Genomic DNA, 7,855 nt, shown 5'->3' with positions numbered 1-7,855 from the left:
TCCCATATGGTCTAGTGGCTAGGATATCTGGCTTTCACCCAGAAGGCCCGGGTTCGATTCCCGGTATGGGAAGTTTTTTTTTTATCTTTTCCAAAATGTATTGCCTACTCTCAAAACAAAAACAAATTACAACAGTAAGCTTTTGTTTTTTTTTTTATAAATATTAAAAAAAGCTTTCTATGTAAAGCTTTAAATTGCAAGCTTTCATAGCTATAGTAACGAATCATGAGTACTTGTGATTTAATAACTTTTAGTGGTTTAGGTATTGGCTTAGTGGTTTTATTATTTGATTTGAGAAAACTTTTTGCAAATGAAAGCTTTTGGAATACATACAGTGGGGTGAACAAAACACAAAACAACGATGTATTATTTTATATTTACCAATAACCTATTTAAGCACGTCTTCTTCCTAAAACGGTTTTTTTATTTTATCAAAATATTTTACATTAATCGTCAAATAGACAACTAAAGAAATGACATTTCGTTATCTAAAGAAAATTTGTCTACTTATTTTTTCTTTTGAAATCTGCTTCAATTTTTCCCTCTAAATTGCCAGTAATATTACATGACATCCATGTTTAAAGACATTAGGAAAACAATAAAAATGGATGATCCTTTAATTCTGAAAGAAGAAATTTCGAAGTTTCCGGAATGTAGAACATGCTATTTCATTTCACGTGAAATTCAAAAGTGATTTCAATTCGGAAAAAATTGATGAACATGGGCGTGTATGTAGGTAAATCAAAATTCAATATTATAAAATTTTTAAATTAAATAAATTATTTTTGATTTCTATTCAAAGGAGAATGGGCATTTTGGACGTTGAGCGGCCATCAATAGAATTGGTATGAAATGAAAGAATTATAGCCCAGGAAAAACTTTTACTATGGACTTTTCGCTGTATTGCGTTAAGAATGCAAGATAATGCAGTATTAGTATTGTTAATGCATTGTTCAATGTATGAAGGAAAAACTGATTTATATTTTTATATGGAATATAAAATATGATGCTCTGTCATTTTCCCTGAGCATGAAGACATTAATCTTGACAATCCGACCAATAGAACTCATAATATAAGATTTTTAAGACAACCATTTCAGGTTCGAAAGTTTTCAAACAATTCAAAGTAACAAAAAATTGAACAACAAAACTCTAAAAATAGGCTTGAATTTGTTGTTTTAAAATGCTTATAGTTTGGGTTCTAGTGGTTGAATATTCAAGATAAAGGTCTTCAGACTCAGGGAAAATGACAGAAAATAATATTTTGCACTTAAAATACACAATTGAGTTTTAACATTGAGACATATATAAAGTGTTAAATGCAAAAATGCATTTTATCCGTTATTGAAATACGTCAAAGGGATAAAACTTCTGCACAATATATGTAAACCTTAATTACATCAAAAAATAAAAAATTTATTCCTGGCCGCGTAACGTCCACGTTTCATACAAACTTGAATGGTGCTAAATTTACCATTTCAGTTTTTAATAGAATAGAAATGGGGGAAAACATTGAGAATTTTTCGTCTGTCAAAATAACTATGAAGAGCACCCTCTTTAGATGTGCTATGTTTTTTAATAACAACATTTTATTATAGAATTACATATTTTTAAAAGAATTAAACAAAAAAAAATAAGGATTATCAAATTAGAAGAACTGCTTGTCATGTTATGTATATTGAGCATAATAAATGAATTCAAGACATTGGGTCACCGTGACGTATGCGTGCCATTTTTGTAGTTTTTTTTTTACTTTCGAATTTTTTGATAATGCTCAGCGACTATTTTTGTCGCAAAATTATCGTAAAAGTAGTGTTTTAACATCTTATAATGGAGCTATCATGTTTCAATCAATTTATACAGATTTAAATTTTCTGAGAGAAATCTACCTAGATACCTCCTGCTCAAATTTAACGCACATCCTATTTATTTTAAAGTAAAGTCCTGCTATTACTTTATGCCACAGCATCATGGTTATTTTCTCAAATGAGACAGTAGTGATCTTAAATTAAAGGTATGGAATAATATGTTTGTCGGGAAGATTTGGGGAGAGATTTGCTGAAGTCTGTCTGTTAACCCGCGAGCCTTTTAAAGAAGAGTCATAAAATTTCATGGAGTTAAATCTGCTTTACAACACCTACGGAGTTAGCGAGCCTAAGTTAAGTACCCAAAAATACTTGACTGATGCCCTCGAACAGCATCTGGTTCCAATCATCCCTAGATTTGGTCCACAGTTTAGTCTGATGCAAGATAATGCATGCTAGAGTAGTTTGGGAATATCTTCAAGATTTTAATATTCCAGCTTCGGATTAACCACACAGAAATCTGGATTTGAATTCAATAGAACATGTGTAGGAAATATTGAAAAGATGCATTCGCGACCGAAATCCACCTCCAAGCAGTCTTGATCAACTGAAAACTTCAGTGAAAGAAGTGTTAAAACAAAACCTTCAAAAGTTAATTAGTGGAATGGACAAACGACTCCAGGTTGTCATATGCGCTAGAGGAGACTATACCAAGTATTGCATACAATTATGGGAAAGAACCGTCACCCGCTTCCATTTTTTTTAAATTTTTCTTCTTAAAAATAAATATTACTTTATAATCAGTTTTCAGACCTTGAATTGTTAAATTTGGTTTATCTTTTTTTTGGTTGATAATACTGTTGCAGTTTAGCATTTTTTCGACTTGCTAAACAATAACAAAACACAAAAAAATGCACCAAAGAATTTTAAAGCCTTTTAAAATAAGATGCAGGGGTATAACTTCAGACGAAAAATGTGCGTTAATTTTGAGCAGGAGTTTATATTTCTATTTAGAAATATCTTATTTGTAATAAACCATTCGATAAACTGCATTGTAAAGTTTCAGATTTGTAAACTTTTCTTATAGTTTTTGATGTGCTGAGTTAGAATCCGAGGTCAAAAATTCTATCACGTCAGGATTTTAAAATATTCGCATTAAAGTATCACAAAATCAAAAATCTCAAAAAAAACTACTATATCTCAAAAACCAGAGCTGACCGAAATTTTTTGAGTTCGGATTCAAAATCAGCCCACTAAAGTCCATTAGAAAAGTATACTTTTGTTCTAGGGAGAAAGATAAATTAATTTTTAGAGATCAGTTCCTTTACGGTAAGATATGCCAAACCTACTAAACTTACTTAAATTAAGATATCTCGGAGAAGAAAAGAGATATTGAGAATATTGAAACTGAATTTGAAAGAAATAAAAAATAAGTTCTTTCATAAACCGTAACAATTTTAATTGAAAAAGATTACATTATGCCAAAATATTTCTTCGAAAACAGCAAAAAATGGGTTTTTGAGATTTTCTAACGGGAATATCTAGAAAACGTGACTTGCTAGGTCAATTCTAACTTCCTATTCGGAATCAGCATACAAAAATCCTTTAGAAAAATATAGTTTTATTTAAAGGAGGATTTCCTTGCAGACCAGTGTAATCTAACATCTGAGTGTTGAAGTAAATTTTTTGGTGGAAAAATTTCATATAAAAATACTCAAACATTGCCTTTGTTCAAAGAAGAAAATATCATTTTTCTCAATATAAGTATTTTCATACCTGTTCAAAAAATTCACTAGAAATTCCGTCTTTGGGAGTATAATATAAAAGTTATCCTTAAGTGAGTCTTAGAAAAGTTCAAATAACTTCAACTAAGATTTATTCCAAACCAACAATGCAGCACCAACAATCTACATCCATCAACTGGACAGTGGAATGAATACAAAAAAAAACTCCCAACAACTGAACATTAAGGTCCTTATAAGAAATCCTTTTATTTCTTTAACTTCCTCTTTAACTCGTTCTTCATAAAGCCAGAACATGTGTAGCATACAACTTGAGGTACCTTGGAAACACATGCGTATTCTTTTCTAAATGCAATCTCCAAGTCGTCGTCGTCGTCGACAGTGCCATCAGGCGTATACAATTTCTGATAAAATCCCTTTACTCCTTGAACTCTTTCTCTCTCACCTTTCCTCAACTTGTCTACTAATATTTTTCTTGTCCAAAGGACAATTCAATTGATTTTCTTTTACGAAAAAAACAAAAGAAACAGAAGGAAAGTTTGTTTGTTCACCGACATCACCATCATCATCATCATCGTCGTCGTCGGTAGTGTCTAGGGCATCTTCGTTTTTCTGATGGTAGAATATCCTTTGTCTACCACATTTCTAACTCTGGACTTTACTTTTCCTATTAAGTCAGACACTCTCTCTTTTGCTTCTTAAGCTTTCAATTTTTTTTTCTATTTTTGTTTTTTTTTGTCTTCGTCTTGTGTTTTTGGTCCAAAGTCATAGAATAGAGGGAGGGAAAGGATCACTGAGTCGACATTCATCATCCACATCCGCTCACGAATGTGGTAAGTCCACCGACGACCATCATCCTTGTGATTTTCTTTTCAATTCCAATGAAAATCGAAAAAGAGAAGAAAAAAAAAAAAATAAAGAAATCGGGAATCGTCCTGTTGCCGAAGAAGAATGAAAAACAAACGGAAGGAGTCGAATGTTTATCTTGTAAATGGGTAGAGACTCTGAAAACTATTCCGTTCTCGTAATTTTATTGGCTAATCCAATTTGTTGTAATTAAGTCAAAAATCCTTCTTTTCTTTTAGATTTTCCTCCTCTCTCTAGCTCTTGGCCAATTTCAAAGGTTCTATTGTTCGCAATCGTACGTAGGTTCAGTCTTTACCTTCCTAATACCTGTCCACCATCCTTCTTGTGGTTGTGAATTTTTCCCTAACCTCCTTTCACAGGATTTAGTCTTAAAGAGGAAGAAAGACTGGGAAGGAGCAAGCAAAACTTAATGCAATGAATTGAATAAGGTATTTTTTATATAAGGGTGATCCTGGATGAGTTACAATTATTGTTTTTTTTTTCTGTTATCTTTTGTTTTCTTTAATTGCATGGATTTTCGGACGTCTGGACCTTGAGAGTGTTAAAAATTATATTTGTTTGTGTGATTTTGTTGAAGAGAACAAAGTTTATTTTTACTTTTCATCTATGGACTTTTTGGAGTAAAAGTTTCTTCTTGCCAGACTTGTGCGGTCCAATGTCGTTCGACGACCTATTCGAAAGTTTATGTTTTAGGGGTTTTCACGAGACAAATCATGTAAGTCCGTAAAACTACAACGAACCAAATTAATTGTCAAAAGTTTCGTGAGATATGTGAACGAATGAATTATCCTACCGTAAAATTGAGAGGTTTTATAAATAATTGAAACAGTTGTACATAAAACATTGTCCATGAATGACTTCAATAAACATGTCGAAAAAGTTTGCTGAAGAGAATCTGCCTTAATTTAATGGCAAATTTGTCTGGTACAATTGGATGTAGTGAATAATTAAAAGCCAATTATAATTGGTTGTCAACCTAAATTGATGTCAGCCAGTGGCGTATCCAGAAAAAAATTTGGGGGGGGCTGAAAAATTTTTCAAAAATTTTTGATAAGGTAAATGTACTACAAATTTGTCTCTTTTTTTATTCATCTTTGATCGAGAGAAAAGCGCTGTGCTGCGGTACTGAAAGCTGTATAGTAGCATTTTACTGCTCCCGACAACTTCGTACTACTGTCTCCTTTCACATTCAAAGTAGCTATTTTTCCAAGTTCTTGTATCCCAAACATTTTACACAAACAGCAAGGTGTTTAGTTATCTGTAAAAAAAAACACTTTTTCGTTCGAACTTTTTCATGTGCTGAATTCAAAACTGTTTACAGATTTATTCCTATCACGTCTAGTTTTTGAGTATACTCATCACTTTTTTCGGTATAAATGCCCATATTTCCGCAATTCGACCGAAAGTGAACTGGCATCACTTTTCAATTTCACGTGAAATTGATTTTCGATCGATTTCGAAAACTTCGAAAATGCTTCGAACTGTCAAAACTGAAGGATCATCCATTTTTATTTTGTTTCTAAAGTTAAATTACTGCTACTTTGAACATGGATGCAATTTTATTGGCAACTTTATTGGAAAAAAGCAGAATTTAAAAGAAAAAATAAGAAGTCACATTTTGCGAGACATATGAAATATGTAAGTGAAATGCAGAACATGGGCGATATTATTGCAAATTTTCAAAGAAAAATGAATTAGATAAAGTGTAAATCGAATGAGGTTGCAAACACAGAGGCATGATATTTAATGCCTCATGTGTTTTATGTATTTTGTATTAAATTAACAACAAATAAACATTACAAAACAATAAAAATATAAGTTTTGATAATATTTTGCCCAAAAATTGGAGATTCATTGAAAAAGATACCAAGTTCACGAGCAGAAACAAAGTGAATTGAATTCGATCAGAAAATCGAAATGAGCGAAAAAATGTAGAACACCTAATTTCACTATCGGCAACGCAAGTGAATGCTCAAAAAGTGAAATGCAGAACGTAAAAGTCTCAAAAACTAATTTTCAATGAAATTCTTTTGATGTTTAATCCGAAATATATATTTTTTAATAATATGTTCTTTTTTTAATACAAATCAGAAGCACAAAGTGGAATTTGCTTAAATAAACCATTAGTTATGTTGACCACTAAAATATTGAGATAGAAAAAATTTGTATTTCCAATATCTTTGAGAAAAATATTATTTTTGAATTTGGAAAAAGATATAGTTTTAGAATATATTTTTTAAATAGCATGTTGTTTGGAAAACATATACTTTAAATTGATGCCGAAGTTGGGTAAATGACGAAAAAAATGGAATTTTTGAACTTTGGCAGCTTATAAATTCTAAGTGGTTTAACCGAGTTACATGTTCTATACATTGTTGAAAAGGTATATTTATCTTCTATCAGAAACTGTAAAAAAATCGAAAATGAAATGAAGGTCCAAAAAACCGTTTTTTGCCCGTAACTCCAGATTTTGGGGGTGTTAGGGGATTTTCAAATACCGTTTCGTATTCAGTGCGACTAGCTCTACAAAACCTGATAGGTCTCCGCCCGCGTATATTTTGAAACCTCATTTTTGTAACACCGTGTTATTTGAAGAATTCTGAATTGGACTAAAATCCTGAAAATCCGAAACCTCAACGTCAACTAAGGCACTTACTCAAATAAACACAAACAACCATTTTAGAATTTGGAGGGGGCTCGATCATTTGAGCTGCCTCTAAATCTCTACGATTTACGAAGAAGTTTCAGTTAATCATGTAGATTATGATGAAATCAGCTAAATAATAACATGATTTTGGAGGCTTGGGGGGGGGCTTGAGCCCCCTGAGCCCCCCCCTCAATACGCCACTGATGTCAGCAGATCAACCTTGAACTTCTTCGGTCGGTTGAAGAATAAATGAGTTTCTTGGTGAGTGTCAGAGATTTTATTTTAAGAATTCAATAAGATTGTGTCACTGAAAATTCCAGAGACAAAAAAAAAATCCTGTTTGGTCTTGGAATGGGACAGTTTAGGCGACACTTCAGGTGTTGATAAGTTACAGGGTCCTGTAGTCTTATCGAAAATTTGGAAAAAAAATCACAATATTTACAGTCTGATTACAAAGAGCAGCTTCCAAAAACAAATTAAGAGTTGAATCAATTATTTATATGCTTCTAATTAGTACAGGTAAAATAGTACATAAAATAAAGAAATAAAAAAAAAAATTGTTACACTCATAAAACATGGCAAAAGCATGTTTTAGATAAAGCATGGACAAAGGATTCATAAAGTTTTTTAAAATATTTTTGGTGAAAGGGTTTTTTTGGTGGGTTGAGTTGTGTGTGAGAAAGGTATCATAACAGCTGACTTATATTTTATTAATTTTTAAAACTTAGTGAAAAAGTTTTGTTTTATATAAGAATTAAGAATCCATAAAGTGTACAAAAATTTCTTGAGTTAAA

At 31.7% G+C, this 7,855-nt stretch overlaps 1 non-coding gene across 1 annotated transcript; it reads left to right on the top strand.

Moving 5' to 3' along the window:
* On the top strand, window positions 1-72 carry Trnae-uuc (transfer RNA glutamic acid (anticodon UUC)). The gene has a single exon. It is a non-coding gene; the product is annotated as a tRNA-Glu (tRNA).
* Window positions 73-7,855: the final 7,783 nt, after the last annotated feature.

The sequence above is a fragment of the Episyrphus balteatus genome, chromosome 4 (assembly GCF_945859705.1).
Source record: "Episyrphus balteatus chromosome 4, idEpiBalt1.1, whole genome shotgun sequence".
NCBI lineage: Eukaryota > Metazoa > Arthropoda > Insecta > Diptera > Syrphidae > Episyrphus > Episyrphus balteatus.
This window is presented reverse-complemented; position numbering and strand designations above follow the sequence as displayed.